This window comes from Cyrtonyx montezumae, unplaced genomic scaffold, assembly GCF_038088225.1.
Source record: "Cyrtonyx montezumae isolate F1298 unplaced genomic scaffold, pur_monq_1.0 scaffold_8, whole genome shotgun sequence".
In the NCBI taxonomy this organism is placed as follows: Eukaryota; Metazoa; Chordata; class Aves; order Galliformes; family Odontophoridae; genus Cyrtonyx; species Cyrtonyx montezumae.
The window spans coordinates 103,334,091-103,352,274 of NW_027072089.1; the positions used below are offsets into that span (position 1 = coordinate 103,334,091).

General features: G+C 45.1%; 2 protein-coding genes across 5 annotated transcripts in view; one reads left to right on the plus strand and one right to left on the minus strand.

Annotated features, from left to right (window-relative positions):
* Positions 1 to 18,184, plus strand: part of MTURN (maturin, neural progenitor differentiation regulator homolog) — a 263,443-nt gene that overhangs the window by 230,080 nt on the left and 15,179 nt on the right. The window lies entirely within an intron of this gene.
* Positions 1 to 18,184, minus strand: part of POMGNT2 (protein O-linked mannose N-acetylglucosaminyltransferase 2 (beta 1,4-)) — a 66,068-nt gene that overhangs the window by 11,941 nt on the left and 35,943 nt on the right. The gene's annotated exons all lie outside the window — the stretch shown is intronic.

The window sequence follows — 18,184 nt, forward strand, 5'->3', positions numbered from 1 at the left end:
AATATTCTGCAAAATTGACAAAAGATTCTTCACAAAGCTAGACCTCCAAAGATGAGCCTGCCAACATGATGAATAAACAGAACTGTGCTATCTACTAAACTAGGGCATAACAGAAATAAAACAGACATTTTCTCATCTGCTCTGGTGTGCCACTTTTAAACCTCTACATTTTTTGTACAGAATAAGTAAAACGGTTCTGCTCAACTTAGAAACATTAACATCCACTAGGATTAAGAGGACGAGGTGTCATCTACTTCAGTACCCCATTTTCCAGCCTGTTCCCCCTCCAGGAGGGCTCTGAAGGACAGCAGGAGCCTATGCCAACCCTCTACCTGAAAGAGTCCAAAAGGGACACAGCTTGCTTGGGGGAAATACACAAAAACAAGGGCGTACAGAAGAGATCCCCAGTGCTGTCAGCCAGTCCCATTAGAACTAAGGATATCCAGGGCTACCTTCCTCTTTTTAACTCAACTGCCCTCTGACCTCTGTGAATGCAAAGCTTCAGCATGCTAGGCGACAAGCCAGATGTTTTTCCTCTGAGCTTTCAAAAATGACATATTCGGTGAGATTTGTAGTTGCTTCCACCTGAGAAACACCTTGGTTTTGTGTTCTCAGAACTACAGAAAGCCCCACTGCACAACCCAGCTTCACCGATGCTAACAGGAGCTTTTTCACTAAGTCCACCTCCAGTTAGGGACTTTATTTGTACCACAGCCCAGAGATATCATGATGGGCTCCTTTTTTAAGTTATGCTTCGACTCTAATGGAGAAGGAAACACAATACTTACAGACTGGTCTTTCATTAATGAATAAGCTCCCCCACTAATGATGTATTTGCATAGACTTCACAGGTACAATTTCTTGTGTCATGTTTAGTCAGACAGCTAAATCCCAGTCCTGGAAAGGGCTTCACAGTCAATCTGTCATACCACTGTGTAACTGAACTAAACATTATTTCATTAGAGAGGGGGAAAAAAAGCAAATAAATCTAACTACTCTGAAATTACAACTAATTGTCATTTACAACTGCACTATAATGTACTAAGCGTGGCAGCCACAAGTTCTTCCCAAATAATCAGCACTATCAGCCTACTGCAAGTCATTTCTGAGCCAACACAGCCTATTCAAACCCCATTAAGAGTTTGATAAATATTTAATGGACCTCATAAAGTCGCAACCTCCGAAAACATCACCACAATAGAAAAACAGTTAATATTTTTGGACTCCTACAAAGCTCTACAGCACGACCCACTCTTGTCAAGCTAGCAAAGAAGTCTGAATAGACCCCTCTCAGTTTAGGACTGACAAACAGTGGGTAAGTTGTTATTTACTGAATCTCTTGCCTCGCATGTATATGTTGCAGGGGTGCCTGCGTCACTCCAAGTTACGACATTTATTATTTATAGGCCTAGAAGTACACTCTACAAGAAATTGTTCTTCCTGCAGTGCTTTTCAGCCAGAAGTACATCTCAGTTTGAGAGCACAAAAAAAATCATGCCTGAAAAGAACTGACAAAAAAATGTCCTTGTGTTAATAAATATGCAAGGAGACAAAGGCAGCACTGGGTTTCTGGACACCAAGAAAAATCAGGACTCCACACACAGAAGATGACATTTTGGTTCTTCACAAGGTAGCATTAAAGCTGATGTCAAAAGGCCCAGGATTTCAGCCGATCACCAAAAATTCCCCAGCAGTGATAACAGTTTGACAGCAAGAGAGGCATTTTCTGCAATGTAACTCAATGGCCAAACCCCACTTTGCTCAACTGATTTAAACAAGATATACTCCCAAGCTTATAAAAGAGACTGAGATAATGATAATTCATGCTTGCAAGAGTAGCTTGGCAAGTAAACAACATTTGCTTAAGACAGACATGGGTGAAACACTGTGAGACTCCTGGGTTTAGGGAAACAGAAAGGCCTCACCATGGTGTTTCCCACAGCCCAATACTTGTTAAGGACTTTTGTTGAGGCAGTGGTAAGGTCACCTGCCCTCTCTCAGACTATAATTTAGGCCTCTATCACCACATATCACCCAAGAACCATACCTCCCGTTTTACAGATGGGAAGATTTTTTGCAAAGGGACCTGGCTAAGACACACCTCATCAGAAGCCACACATATGGGGTGCAGGTCTCTGGGAAATACCCACCAACCGTCAGACCCTCGGGTATACCCCAATGCTGTGTGTATCTCCACAGACTCCAGGGCTGAAGACAGAAGGAAAGGCATAGTCGTCCAACCACTTGGCTTGCCTGGACCACATCGAGTGAAGAAGAATCATCTTGGGCCAAGTATAAAATATATAATAAAGTTAATGCATATAGCCAAACAAAGCTTTTGTTTTATTACATTATTTATTAAAGCATTAAAAAAAGCGATATAAAATGAGATATTTGACCTTGAACAAAAAAGGTCTGTCTTCACAAGCACGCCTGCATGGAGGTGGAATATTATTATCAGCAATCACTGCATAACTACAAGTGGCACAACACATGTAACATGCAATGCACACAGGCTTGGATTCAGCTGTGTGTGTTGGTGTGGGAGGCAGTCAGGCCTGCAAGAGGCCCCTGAAGCTGGAAGTCCTGTCAGCCTGAACTGTGACTCCTGACTTCTGAAGGGTGGAGAGGAAGAGGGTCTCTTCCTCCTGCCTGCTGAAACAAACAGGGCAGTCACAACTAGCAAGTCTCACGGATGTCTCAGGATATGAAGATGATATTACACCACAACAAAAAGCAGCTCTTAAAAGCAAAAGCATCCTTGAATTTGACCATCTTAGGTGAGGGGGCTGAGTATATAAAAGAAGATAAATAATGGAGAATAAAAATTGCCTTTTAGGCTAACAGAATTCTCATGCACTTTGATGGATCTGTATGGGAGAAGAGCTAACAAGCACGTGGAAGTACACAAAGGACAGGGGCTGAGATCTTCAAGCACTTCACTGACTTCTCTGGATTGCGCACTCATTTGTGAATGGGCTGCAGTTCCTCCAGCACTGATTAGAACATCTCTGCTTGCAAGCAGGATTACAGCAGCACTGCTCCCTACAGCTGCCTGTGCCCTGAGCTTCAGCTTTCTGCTCTGTTCAGAGACTTTGTCCACTCCTAACAACCATGGAGAACCAAAAACCACAAGACAAAGTTATCGTACTTCACAGAGAGAACTCCATGGGGAGGCTGTAATAGCACCTACAAACCCGATCAAAATAGCAGTTTCGATCCAAGCTGGAGAGTGCGCTTCAATTAGGCAGTCTCTGACAAATGCCTGGAGGTGCCTAGCACAGCAGCATGACAGGAAGGTAGTTCAGAGCCAAGGCAAAGGAGAAGCTAAATCAAATCAGGGGAAATAAAAAGATTTACTGCCATTTTGAGTCCCCAGATTGCAAATAGATTGTTCTACCTCCAATGCGCCCTTCAAGCACACCTGTACAGCACAGAATCCCATCTTAAAGGGATGCAGCCACCATGTACCCCAACCCCATTCATATCATTGCAGTGTAAAATTAACAGCTACCAGGAGCACAGTATTCCTGAATACCACAGCATCACGGAACCGTTTGAGTAAGAAGGGCCACTTGGAGGTTATCTAGTCCAACTCCCCTGCAATGAGCAGGGACACCTACAGCTACATCAGGTGCTCAGAGCCTCGTTCAGCCTAATCTTGTCTCCAGGGATGGGGCAACCACCACCTCTCTGGGCAACCTGTGCCAGTGCCTCACTGCCCTTATTATAAAAAAAAAAAAACTTACTTCAATATATCCAATATAAATTTCCCTCTTTCAGTTTGAAGCCATTTCACCTTGTCCTACCACAAAAGACTGTGCTAGAGTCTGTCTCCTTCCTTGCAGCCCCTCTTCAGACACTGAAAAGCCGCTCTCAGGTCTTCCCAGAGCCTTTTCTTCTCCGGGCTGAACATCCCCAATTCTCTCTGCCTGTTCTCACAGGGGAGGTATTCCATTCCGTAGGTAACCTCCCCTAGCATAACCATGTAGGATGACACTAAGGCAGTGCAAAGCATGCATGTTCTGGGTTGGTCCTCGAGCTGCCAATACTCAAGGATTAGGTACAGAACCCAAGATCTCATGAATCACCTGAAAGAACTCAGAGCAAAAAGTGTGTTACCTGACAGCATAGGCCACAGGACTGAAAAATAGCTTCCTGCCAATCCCCTAAAATTATTTTTTGATTAGTACTTAAGTATCCCAGTCTGATTTCCCCTGTAGAAAAGAGCAATTCTTATCTCGCCTCTCATCTGATTTCGGTACCATCAGAGGTCCCGGCAGGGCAGTAGCAGCTCATGGCTGGGGGCCAGGCATTTACCGCTTCAAATGCTGCTCTGAGGGCCACTGCTGCTCCTGACAAGGCGGAGAGAAGAAAGCTGTATGAATCATCTTTCTCAGCTTCAAAATGAACCGCTGCACGCAATAGGAGAAGTGTGATGAATACGCTGAGTTACTTGTACAAAACCATGCCAAGTCCTCCAGGTGTCATACACAACAATTTACAGTTCAACAACTGGGAAGAACTTCTTCATGCCCTTGGCAGACAGAAAATTGACAGGACAATTGAATCTAGGCTTATTTATCAAGGGCACAGTAGCGAGAGAACGAAATTCAAGCATGATCTGAGAGGTTTTTGTTTAAGACTTACCGTTCTATTTATTTCAGTAGTAACAACAATAAGGGGTTAATTTTCGCCCTGTAAATCCTACCAGCAAATCAATCTGCATTCCTCTGCAGCACTCCCTCTCACCCCACCTCTGTGGAGGTTACAGCAGCCACATAAATAGCTGACGTGACATTTAATAGACACACGAGGGCAAAACTTTCTGAGGAGAGGCAGATGTTCCACTGGAGAGAAACATCTGTAGTACAAAGGTACTAGCGTGGTTGCTATTCACTGGAGGCCCTTCAGGGACAGGAGGATCCCTTCCCCAGCCTTGCCTCAGCAGTTCATTTCTGATCCCTTCCTTTCCACCTGCAAGATCTGCTGTGTCTGTTGAGTCAAATGCTGAGTCAAGCATTTGGGAAGGAGAATCTCTTAAAATAATAATTAAAAGGTAACCTGACTGTCACTCAGAGAAGAGCAACGTAAGAATAATAAACCAATTGCTGCTTAAAACAGCTGCATTTGGGAACACCTGACCCTACTGCTTACATGCAGCTCTGGATCCACATGCAAACATTTGTGAAGTCAAGGAGAGCAGCTGCTTTACACAGCATTTCAAGACATCAAAGGCACCGCCAGCAGCATCTCTCATCAAGATGTGCTTCTCCACCTCTAGACTTTCCTTAGCATTGCTGCTGACACAGCCTTTCCCTGCAAAAGCTGTCAGGCCATTTCAACAGCCCTGCGGTGTTACCCAACCACAGGCAGGGAAGGAGCAGGCCAAACCCTCTCACTTGCCAAGAATCACCAAGATGAGCCATAGTGAAAACATACATACTGTCAGAGCCATTCTCATACTGGACGCCCACTTGTACAACCTGCTGTAGGGAGCCTGCTTTGCATGGGGGTTGGACTAGATGATCTCTAGAGGTCCCTTCCAACCTCTACAATTCTGTGATTTTTGGTGACTGGCTCAACATTCTTAACATTGCACAAAATAACCACTGTTTCTTTACCATCGTGACAAAATGCACTAAAACAAAATTCTTCTTCTCTAATTTACTTACATACATTCAATGATTAAAAACAAGCATGTATTGAAGAGCCCTGTGTTCCAATGGGACAAAGATGTGCGCATAGATTTAGCAAGGCCTGAGAGTGTTCCTTGAATGAAGACTTGACTTTGCGACCTCTATGCCATGTATGACCTATACGTGTACATATACGTGCATGTATGAATACTACAGAATTCAAATAAAAATTACAATTAATATATAGTCTATATATTGCTCAAAAGATGATTGATCAGTAGCTCTATTAGTTTAAAAAAGTTATTCCAATAAGCTGCTAGCTACCTGGATAAAGTTTTATACACAATGGTAACACAGTTAGAGGCCAAGAAGCCATGAAGCCATATATAAATGTGCATGAAACTGTCCCAGATAACCTTACAGGAAAAGGGAAGGGGAAAGCAACTCCAGTCTCCATTTTCTATTAATTCTCACATCTCTGTGTGAACATGGGTAATAACCTAAGTAGTAAAGAACAAACAGCCAGAAGCAAGGAACAGGGGTAAGAACAAATCATTAAAAAGTGATAAGCACCAAGGGTCCTAACTTAGCTGTAGGCTGTAAAAATACACACACACGAGAAACTACCTCATGTCTCCTCAAAATGAATTTGGTCATATACTTTTAGTGCTGAATAAGTGACTGCCTCAGCATGACTCCAGCGTGTCTGCTAAAAAGGACGGTATTTCAACTGTGTGTGGAGGTCTGCTTACTTACTTACCCTGGTGTTCCTCTCCATCTCTCTAAAAGAGGAAATTACGCAGCACGTTAATTTCTGTGCACCTTTTTATTTTACATTCCTCCTCCTCTCCCCTCCCTTTGCTCCTCCCATCCACTGTGAATTATGAAGAAGAAAATATGGGTAGTTCACAACAAATTTGAAATACATTCCCAACGCAATTAATAGTGCCCGAGTCTGGTTTGGCTCACACAAAGTGAGCTTACGATCATAGAATCACAGAATGGCTTGGGTTGGAAGGGATCTCAAGGACCATCAAGTTCCAAGCCCCAGTGATAGGGCAAGTCAGTGCAAAATAAAAAAGAGGTCGCAAATTTAGTATCACACGCCCTTCTGGAAGAGACCTTTTTGGGTGAAAGGCTCATGTGCCCAGAGAACAAGCACTGGAAATTATTCTTGCCAGTGCAGAGGGATTTCAATTCACAAACCATTAACACTCCAATCCATTTACTTTACAGGGGGTCAACTGGGAGAGGGGAAAGAAAGCAACAGCAAACTAAGACATGAAGCAATTCACAGCTAACCCATTTCCAGTCCATCAGAAACTCATCAAGTGACTGCCCCATGCAATGGACTGCTGTCATTCTGTGCCTAAATTCCATTATCTGCTTGCTAGAAGAAAATGTAAGACCCATCACATCCAAGCCATTGACAATGGAAAGCATTCCACTTCAGAATCACTGAGGCTGCTTTTACCCAGCTTGGCAAATTTTTCTTGTTAGGCCATAACGAGCAACTTCCAAAACAATGTACGTGGAAATCCGAGGAAAACTTCCTTGCACATGCTGAAATGCAAAGGTAAGTAGTCTATTATGACTCCAGTGCTTCTTGTGAAGAAGAATTAAGACAAAGCAAGGCTGTTCACACACCAAGCAAAGTTGAAATGGAAAATTCTAGAATTAGCACTCACTGATTCATTTTGCTAGACTAATATATTGATCCTTAAACTAATCTACTGATCCTGATTGATGAACAAACAAGCTAAACAAATCAGTTTCATGCAAGCACAGTTCTAGCATCTACGTACCTCTGTGGTAAAGATGGGTTCCCTGAAATAGAAGAAGCCTATGCCAAGTTTACACAACAAGAACCTCCAATCAAGAACCCAAATCTCACAATTCAGCTCTCTTTGCTCCTTGAGTGAAGAACAAACTGACAAATAGAGGTAGCATGCTGTTTACATGGTAATTGTTCAGTACCAAAATTGCTTCATGTTCACTGTCTCTGAAAAGCAGAGATAGATCGCAATCAAATAAATTGTGAAGGTGTGCCAGTAACATTAGACCTTCACTGCTACTGCACTCCAGTAACGAGGCAAAAAAGACACTAATAGCACGTACAAAGAAATCTTTGCTACTGAAAAACCAAATTATATTTATTACGAGCTACATTTTCTCCACTGAACTTTGAGTGACATCAAATCCTTTTTTTTTTTCCCCCACAAATACAAGACCACTTCTGTTGCCAAACCACCTCTTATTCCCCTCATCCTTAATCCCTGTCTCCATACAAGAAGCAAGCAATCCCTATTTAACATCAGACCTCTCCATTGCCTCTGGATCCAATGGTGTAGAGGAGTCTGGCTGTTGATGCTTATCTAAATCTCTGTTTCAATTCTATAGTCAAATGCCAGGGAAGAGGAGGACACTTGCATGGGGGCTTTGAAAGGAGAAGTCATAATGTTTTGTGATGGAAAAGGGAAATGTCAGTAGGTTTAGATGTAAAAATTGTGCAGCAAAGATTGTCATAGGTATGACAAAGCAAACTTGTGTAAGACAGTCAAATGGCAATGAAAGCTGCAGGCAGGATGGGAAAAGATGGTGAAATGCTTCAGCTGCTGAGGGAGAAAGCTTGAAGGGCTAAAGTGACAAACAACTGAGCTCTTCATTTACACACATTTCTAAGAAAACTCCCAAGTTAACCCAAGTTACACTCAGGCGTTTCTCTCACAAAAAAAAAAGAACAGAATATATGAAACATGAAACTGAAACAAAGGGAAGGAAAAAAAGAAACTGGCAGGAAAGTAAGAGAGCACAAAGAAGACACTTTGACAAAGAAAGCATAGCAGAAGAATGCACAACCTTCAAAGACAGCTCCAAAGAAAAAAATACCAGAGTGGGAGATTATCTTTTTGATCTGCATCAATCAGTAAAGCACTAAGGAATTTCCAGTGATGACCCTAAGACCTCGTTGTACTGCACAAAGTAAAGAATATCACTTAGAACACAGGAGATGGATATGAGAATTGCAGTGCCAGCTGCAGTGTTACAGGACCAGGCAGAGGTAATTCAGGGAAAATAAATGATGCTATAAAATCAGCGCATCAGAAGCAGTCGGTCCCCATATCTCTTCTGAAGGCTCAAGGACACGTGAGGGATGATATCTAATTCAGCACCAAAAAAAATAAAAAAAGAAATCAACAATAAAAATATTTCCATCTGCACACATAAATGACATGCCCCTCCTCATCAGAAGCTCAAGGGGACAGAAGGCTTCACACCAACAGGCAGCATGCAGACAGCATCCAGCTCACAGAATACGTTGCTTCCTCGGGAAGAAAATATGCCAGAGAAAAGAGCAAGAAATGTGTTATGGAAATGAACTAAAAATGGAAAAGAGAAAGCAAAGCAGTCAAAGGACAACTGGAGTAGGGAGCCAGCTGAAGAAAAGACTGACTCTGGTCACTGAACAGCCAGCAGCAGACAGGAAAAAAGAAATTCCACCTCTGGAAGCCTTTGGAAAATTGAATTTCTGAAGCCAGCAGATGAACATATGGAGCTTCTGTCCACGGTTCTTTTTTACACTGGATAAGAGGGGAAGGGGCTTAAATTCTGTAAAGTCTGTAAATCACTGAAACCCTCTACATATGCCATGCACTTCCTTGTAACATTCCCAGTCTCTTCTTCAGGAGTTGGACTCAATGATCCTCATGGGCCCCTTCCAACCTGCGATAGTCTGTGATTCTGTGGTACCACTTCAGGCCCCTCATGCTGAACCACACCATGCCAACCTACCCCAGACACTGTGTTATGATGACCTTTAGCAGGTATGGGCAGGGCATCAACGTGAGAAGGGGAAGTGCACATAGGATAGCAAACAGCAAACCGTAAGGGTCTCATCTACATCAGTTCACACTACCAAAAGATTTTCCCATAGCAAGGTGGAAAACAGAGACATTCCTTTCTGCCCTCTGATAACTTCGCTGTAGAGCATCACCAGCAGGCTTGAAGCAGAAAAAGTCAACTTGCAGACCATGTGACAAGAGCATTCACATTAAATGTGATCTCAGGAAAACTGACAAGGGTAAATCCAGGTGCAATTCCACGTATTTCAGCCTAGATGTGGAAAATTTGCAGTACTCAGAGATTGTGAAGGGCCTGGTTTTATCAGCACTATTTATATACACTTTCTTGGTTCCCTTTAAGCATATTGTTTATACTGTACACACAGAATAAAAATGAAATGCACAGCAGTGCATCTATGCATCACAGAAATTAGATTAAGCCAACAGACTGGAGTGCCAAGTGATTTTAAAGACAACAGATCCTTATTTTTTAAACATTTTTCTAAATTATATATGGGCCGCGTAACCCTCCAGACAAATGAACAGTGATAAATTACGTTCTGTCTCTAGCCAGGCACTTCAAGCAATCTCCACCCTCCCACCTCCTCGTCGCATGAAATAAAGATGAAGCACTGCAAATGTCAATCACACTGCAGCTCCACTTGGCACCTGCTCCTACCTGAAACGACAGAACAGACGTGTCAAGATTTCCATCCGTCTCCACTATCAGCTGTTGAAATTTTGGCTGCAATGAGCTCAGGCACTCCCCGAGAGGGTGCTGGCTCCTACATGCCCGACACACTTAGCGTTATGGCAGACCGCAACGCGTTCCTCTCACAAGTTTCTCCCAGTGGGATTGCTCTCCTTCCAGCTGACTTTATCTTTTTTAGCTGGACAAGTGATTTCGGCTGTGTCTGCGGGCTGCGCTGCATTTAACGAGCAGCACAGCGTGCTCCATGACCCGGCTGCTCCCCAGCCACACGCCTGTGGGAATGCTGCCTGGAGCACTAAGCCTGCTGCATGTGCTTGAGCACATGCAGCCCGTTTCTGACCTGCTTCATTACCCTTTTCCCAGCGAGTTCACTCAGAGTTAATTTAATGTATTTAAGGACTGAAGACCAGCCTTGGCTCCCTGCAGAGCTATCAAACGTGTTACAAGCAGAGAACCTGGCTGTATTCCATCCAAGGGGTTTCCTCCAAAGTCCACTTCTGCGGATAGCTGAGCTGATGCTCGATAACTGTGAGAAAAAGGCTCTGTGCTACACAGCCCAGCACCACTGTGGAGCGCTGCCGTAGCCTCACACTGACCCTTGCACGCCCCAGTCCCTCATGTACAACAGCACAAGTGCTGGATCACTTCCAGCTGGCCTCATCCAATATTCACCAAGTACACTGCTGCAGAAGATCACAGCGAGAAGCACTGATTGTTCTTCCTTGTACCCATGCCCTCGTGGCCTTGTCACCTTAAAACACCTCCATACAGCTACAGAAGGGAACCGATGTTCAGGACAGGAAGCGGCACTAAGGACAGACTACTCATGCCCCAACACTGCCAGGAGGAATGAGGAGAGGCAAGTAAATGCATTCCAGCTTCTTCCTTGGCAAACCCCCTCAGCTTACGGGTCTGGTGTCTTCACCTTCAAACCTCCGTAGAATTATGATTTCCCCTTCCAAGGGCAAATTCCAACTTTGTCAACATCTGTGCTACCAGGAGGTCCCATACAACCACGTGGGCTTTGGGAGGGAGAGGGAACAGTCTCTGTTCATAACTCACACCTGCATGTGCAATCCCACAAACACTCCATTCACAAACACCTGCGTTATGCTTTCTACCAGTACAATACAAACTAAGATTTGTGTTTAAACACAAATCACTTCTGTACTGATCTAGCCAATCTAAAAATGAAGAACGATAACAAGCAGGGAAACTTATCTCAGCCCTGCTCTAATTGCTACTCAGAGCAATCACAGCAGAAAAAAAAAGCAGAACAGAAGATGAACTATCTGTAGTACATTTAGATTCTGGTTTACACAATATAGCAATATCTTTGTCAGCGTGTAGGGAAATGCAAATATACTGTATACCTTTGCATAGGAAAAAAAAAACAACAAACACAACATTTTCTGCTTTCATTCTTTGAGTAGTAAGCCGTCGAGAAAAAAGTGGAGCTATTTCAGAGTTGCTTACTGCTTTGGCACATGTGATCTGTCTGCAAAGGTCTGCAAAAATCTTACTCATTTTCCTACAGGATGATTAAGATTTAGAATCATGGAATACCCTGAGCTGAGCTGGAGGGAACCCACAAAGGTCATGGAGTGTGGCACCTGGCTCCAGGTCCATCCAAAAATCAAACCGTGCCTGAGACTGTTGCCCAAGTGCTTCTTGAACTCCAAATGAGGATAACAAGGTTTAGGATACTGGGATCCTATTAAGAACTGAAGCATTTTGAGATCTACTTTCTAAAGGAGCATGGGGGAAGAACTGAAAAGTAAAGGAGGAAGGGAAGGCTGCAATTTGAATAAGTGTGAGAGTGTCTACAAATGGAGACACAAGGACTGAAGACGACTGAGGAACCCAGTGTCAAATTAAAAAAGAGATCAGTGACAAAGGTAGGAGTGGAGTAGAAATCTCTCAAGTTAATTACAGTACCTTAGGTCCACTTAAATGCACTTTAAGTGTATTCATTCCCCTTTCTTTGTTTCAATAAAAAAGTCAACCATAGGCACCACAAATTAAAACCCACCCATCAGAAGCAATCAAGGCTACATTCTAAAGGCTAACTCTGCCCCACTCTTTTTTCTGCCAGGCTTCCAGCTTCCCATCTCAGGACTGTCAGCAGCTGTCAACACATCATACGAGAAACTCATCTGAGCACACAATATAACTTGATAGGCAATACATCAGAATACCCAGATGTGACATCGGCAAATTCCACCAGATGGTTTTGGATCATATCCACCGATTAAAAGAAAATGAGACCAAAAAAAAAAAAAAGAGAAAAAGAAAAAACTCACCTAAGAAGGAGAAAAGCAGACACACACAAAACAAAAACCAAACAACTCCAGACCAGAATAAGATAGAAATAGATTTGGTATATGCCCTGTTTCCTCTTTTTATCCTATCCGTTCCAGGCAATGAGACAAGCAACAGCTCCACCTCTTGTCCTCACCAGCTTGTCCTGTCATTAATAGCAATATGCATATTTCATCCTCCTACCCTAAGAGGAGGTGTCTAAATAAATATGTCACTGTTAAAAGCAGCACATACTAATAACGACGGTGATTTCCAACTGAGAAAATCTTCATGTTTTGGTAGCCAGGTCCTGCTCCAGCATCTACATGGTCTCTAGCTACACCAAGCTGCTCAGCCTGCAAGTAGCTTGCGGACTTCTAACCCATTCCCATTCCCCACCCTACCCAAATCCCTTTTGCTCTTGTACGAGGGCTAATCCATAGGCAATGCTTCCTACTTTATTATGTCACTGCCTGTCACTGCCCAGGTGAGACTTTGCCTTCCTCCAGTTCTTTCCCTGCCTTCATCACACGCTTGCAAGTGTATATTTTGCTCCATGTAAAACAACTGTGTTTAACTGGGAAAAAAATATGAAAGATCCCTGTCCTCGCAATTATACAAACTCTGAAGTAAAAGACATTTAGTCAAATACCGATTTCCATAGATTTGAAATAACCATTTTCTTCCTCCTAAAGAATTTATTTCCATTACATGCTTTTTAGGTTTTGTTGTTGTATACTGGTGGGGTTTCAAAGACTGCAGAGGAACATAATTACATTTTCTGGCACTTCAGAATCGAATGTAAGTGTTGTGACAGCACATAATAGTTTCTTAGAGATATCAACAGGCATTTAGCTCAAAATGTATGCTGTGACTAAATGCAAACTGGTCAACACCCTTTTAATGCTTAGAAGTTTTTCCATAAATACCAGACGAAGATTTTCCAAAACATCAAATTTCTAGAGGTAGAACAAAACAACACGCCATTTAAATGTCTTCAGCAGGAGCACTGGTGAAGGCATAAAAATACTTTCTATGTAATAAAACTGGTGAAATGCCAACTCCTTCTATTCTGATATTTAATTATTTGATTAGCAAAGCGAAAATGCTGCAAACTGAAGTCCAACAATCAGCTGTTTATGTTATTTATTTATAGGCACTTCTATAGTGCTGATTGCCATAGTAACCAGGAACCTTTTTTTCTCCTTGTTCAAAGGAAAAGTTGTAATTTTGAAATGCGATCCTTTGATGTCAGAGCACTGGTGACCCTTGCTACAAACACTCAGGCAGGTGCTCAGAGAACATGAACAAACCTAAGTGAAAGGCGAGGTGACAGAAACAGGAATAAAAATGAAAGAAGGAATGAGAAGTGAGCCACAAAGAGGCAAAAAGGGCTCTCTGATGAAAATTCCCGGTGTACTTGGTCCGACAAGTTGTGATCTTCCCTGCACTCTTCTCTGTGACAGCGTGTGACTTGTTCATGAAGCACAATTCAATTAATCAAGAGCTATCAACAAGTCCCCCGTTTACGCTGAGGACACTGGTGAATACTCTCGAGCAAGGTTTGCTACGAGGAGAGCAGCTTACAAATGAGGCCAAGGGGCAGGGAGTAGTCAGGAACTCGCTTTGACTGCTGCACACTTCTGATCCCCCAGCAATTAGCCATTATCAAATTCGCACAGAATTAATAGACCTTTTCAAAAATACCATCTGCTCAGAAAGTATCAAAGAAATGAGTAAATTAGAATATTGCTGGTTGCATATACCAATATAAATGGAGTTACTAGGTATGCCAAGCAACTGCAGCTCCCTCCTGATACTACCGCTATGCACAAACACGTTTCCAGATCCTCAAAAAGACTGAAATTGTTTTGTATTATTTGTCTGGTTGCTCCCCAGCATGCAATGAAATAATTATAGATTACACGCACATATACTAAATCTTTACATTAGGCCGGTGGTCATTTTGCAGTCTCTTTTAAGCTGTACCTTATATAGGGCAGAAGTTGGATGTGTGGCAGAAAGTGACAAGCCCTTATCCTGCTAAGCACCAGCCGGCATTGCTATCAGAGCAGGCCAGTTCTTTTAAAATGGACTGAAGAAGCTATTTTTCAAAACACCTAATAGCATCAGAGAGGAGAATCTGATCTCTGCAAAGGTGAGTGGTGAAGCTCAGCATTCCCAGGAGACAGCTAATGAAACCCAAGCTCGTCAGGCCCAGCCCGTGTCCAGTAATTGCCTTTGAAAACTCGCAGCTTAAATTCCACCATGCTGAGTTCAATGCCATGCTCACAGCTCTGAGCACGGGAAGAGCTGAGGGCTGCCTAGCAGGATTGAATGCGAGCAGCTGCCTTTCTGCTGCCTGCACAGCCAGGCCAGCCTGTGTGCTTAGCAGGAAAGGAAAGAAACCTGCTTTCCCCTGCATCTCACACCAGCACAGGGAGAGGCAGCTTCAGGGATGGAGGCAAGAAGGTGTGGGAGCTGATGATGCATGAGGGAATGCATCCTAATGCAGGAGGAGAAGGTCTAGAAGAGAAGAGTCCCCGTGGCACACATCCACCTGGCTAAGCCAAGCCAGAAACCCTCAGCCAGCACTCCATACCAACTGGGCAAAGTCCCTCATGCACTGCTGCCTCCGGAGGGTGGATAGAAAATGGAGGAAGTACTGGTGAATGGAGTTAAATCCATCCAGCGACCAGTCATGGATGTTGTTTTCAGATATGAATATTGCGTCCTGTCCTGTTTAAAATCTTTACTGATGATCTGAACAAGGGCATTGAGCGCACCCTCAGTAAGTCTGCCGATGACACCAAGTTGGGAGGAGGTGTTGATCTGCCTGAAGGAAAGGTCCTACAAAGGATCTGGGCAGATTGGATCGATGTCCTGAGGCCAATTGTATGAGCTTTAACAAGACCAAGTGTCAGGTCCTGCACGTTGGTCACAGCGACCCTATACAACACTACAGGCTTGGGGCAGAGTGACTGACAAAGCTGCTTAAAGGAAAAGGATCTGGGGGTATTGGTGGACAGCCGGCTACATATGAGCCAGCAGTGTGCCCAGGTGGCCAAGAAGGCCAGCAGCATCCTGGCCTGTATCAGAAACAGCGCAGACAGCAGGAGCAGAGGTGATCATCCCACTGTACTCAGCACTGGTGAGGCCACACCTCGAGCGCTGTGCACCGTTTGAGCTCCGCACTGCAAGACGGACATTGAGGCCCCAGAGCATGGCCAGAGAAGGGCAGCAAAGCTGTGACGGGTCTGGAGCACAGGTGTGATGGGGAGCGGCTGAGGGAGCTGGGACTGTTCAGCATGGAGAAAAGGAGGCTCAGGGGAGACCTGATTGCTCTCTACAGCTGCCTGAAAGGAGGCTGTGGTGAGGTGAGGGTCAGCCTCTTCTCCCAGGTGATAGCAATAGGATGAGAGGGAATGGCCTAAAATTGCACCAGGGGAGGCTCAGGTTGGATACGAGGAAAACTTTCTTCTCCAAAAGAGCGGTGAGGCAGTGGCACAGGCTGCCCAGGGAGGTGGTATAGTCACCATCCCTGGAGGTGTTCAAGAACTGTGTGCGTGTGGCACTGAGGGATGTGGTTAGTGGGCATGGTGGGGGTGGGTGGGCAGATGGAGAAAGTGATCTTAGAGATCTTTCCCAACTTTAATGATTCTGTAATTGTGTCCACTACAATCCTTTCTAGCCCACACACCCCCAAGCTTTATGGGTCCTCAAACCTTCTCTGCCCACTGCCTCGAACCACGTCTCAACTCTGCAGTGCTCCTGAGTGACAGCCACAGAAATCTGTGTCCCAGTTGTGAAAGGGCAAAATTCTGTTTGCACAGCTGAGAACCTCTGATGGGTGATGGGGCTCCAGCTCTGTGGCTTACTGCTCTCCTCTTCACGATTCTTCCTGCCTCTCTCCACTATTTCCTTGAATAACCTGCTCCTCCACCACCCGGAGAGGCTCTGGTTGGAAAAGCCACGTTAAACAGAAAGCAGGGCTCTGGCTGAGAGAAGTCACCCTTGGCTCTGTTTATTTGAATAAAATGATGGTTTTACTAGAGCGGGATCGTACGCTTTAAAATACCTCTCAAAGCCCTCTCTATGTCAGAGCACAGGCCAGATATAAACCTGCTGAAAGAAAACCCTAGGGAACAGTAACTGAATGTGGGCTGCTGTCACCGGGACCTGCTTGAACCAACAGCACTTACAGAAGACTTCAAAGCAACATTTACAGCAGAACAATGGGAACAAGAAAGCCCAGCTGTCAGATGATTTAAGAGAGCCTCAGCAAGTTCACAGTGAGATGTGACTCAGGAGCCTGAAAATATAGCCAGGAGAAGACTTGCATGCATTCCTCCTGTTTTGTGCGCTGCTTAATAGAGTGGGTTCAAGGAAATTAATCCCCAAACATAAACCAGGTACCCAGGGTGTGTGTTCACAGCACACTCCACAAATATTGGAGGCTGAACGCCAGTTTTTATGATAGTTAATTAAACACAAAGGGAAGTCTCTGAGTAAAACTGCCACCTTGGAATCACAAACCATACCCAACATGCTCCTGCAGAGAAGCAGAATGCAGAGCAGGAATCCTATATCGAGCTCCTGTGTTTGGTATCCACCACACTTCAGAAAGTGACACTGCAAAATGAACACGCTGTCTTTTAGCCGATGTGTTAGCATACATCCCATGAGCCTGGGAGGGAAGGTCGTCCCAGAGGAGAGCTCTTCTGGCTCTCAGCTCAGGAGGGCTAACACAAGCATCAGCTCAACCGCTTTAAGGGTCGAAGACTGCTATTAAAAGGCGCTGTTGCTGCTGCATTACCAAGCTCAACAGATCCTCCTGAATCAGCAATCACCGTGATAAAGTCAGCATTTGTCAATAGTTATCCAACTACGGCGCTGGTGTGAAAACACCAATATGTTCCCTCGCGTTCGCCAGTTGTTCAGATACAGTCATTATGATCAGCACCAGAGCAGAGCGCGTCTCCACGCGTTGCTGAGGCAGCAGCCATTATCCTCAGTGCACTCTTAGGCACTGAGTTAACCCGGGGGGGACGGGAGGGAGCGAGGGGACGCGGTGAGCGCAGGCACACCTCTGAGCAGGAGCTCGGAGCGTGCAGGTGCAACGCATCCCAAACTGACACACGCTGCGAAAACTTTCCCACCGCGCTTAGTCAGCGCACGGTAATTAAAAGGGGCAGGCGGCAATGAATTCAGCATCCGCGCCGACTGGGGCCGAACCCAGAAGGGCTGAGCGAGCTTATGAAGCCGCACGCAGGTGTGCGGGGGAATCCCTCAGCGCTCGGGCACCGGCGAACATCGTCAAGAGAACATAATTGCACCCTTGCTGGACGCGGTATGCCTAACCCCGCTGCACCTGGGCAGCTCCCACGGAAGCCCGTCCCAAGCACGCCACTCTCCTCATACCCGCTCATCACCCCCGCCAACCCCTCGGGCTACTTTCGCTCCCGGATTGGAAGAAGTCTCCACGATCCGCACCTCCGACTTCGCCCTGTGCAACCCCAGCGTCGGCTTCTCCTCCCGCGGCCCCTCCCCGCCGATCGGCTGCACGGCAGGACCTGAGCCCGAGCCCGGACCCGGACCCGGACCCGGACCCGGACCCGGACCCGGACCCTCACCCCGCTCTCCGCCCTCCCCCCCCCCCGACCGCCGCCCGCCGCCCGCCGGCGGAGCCC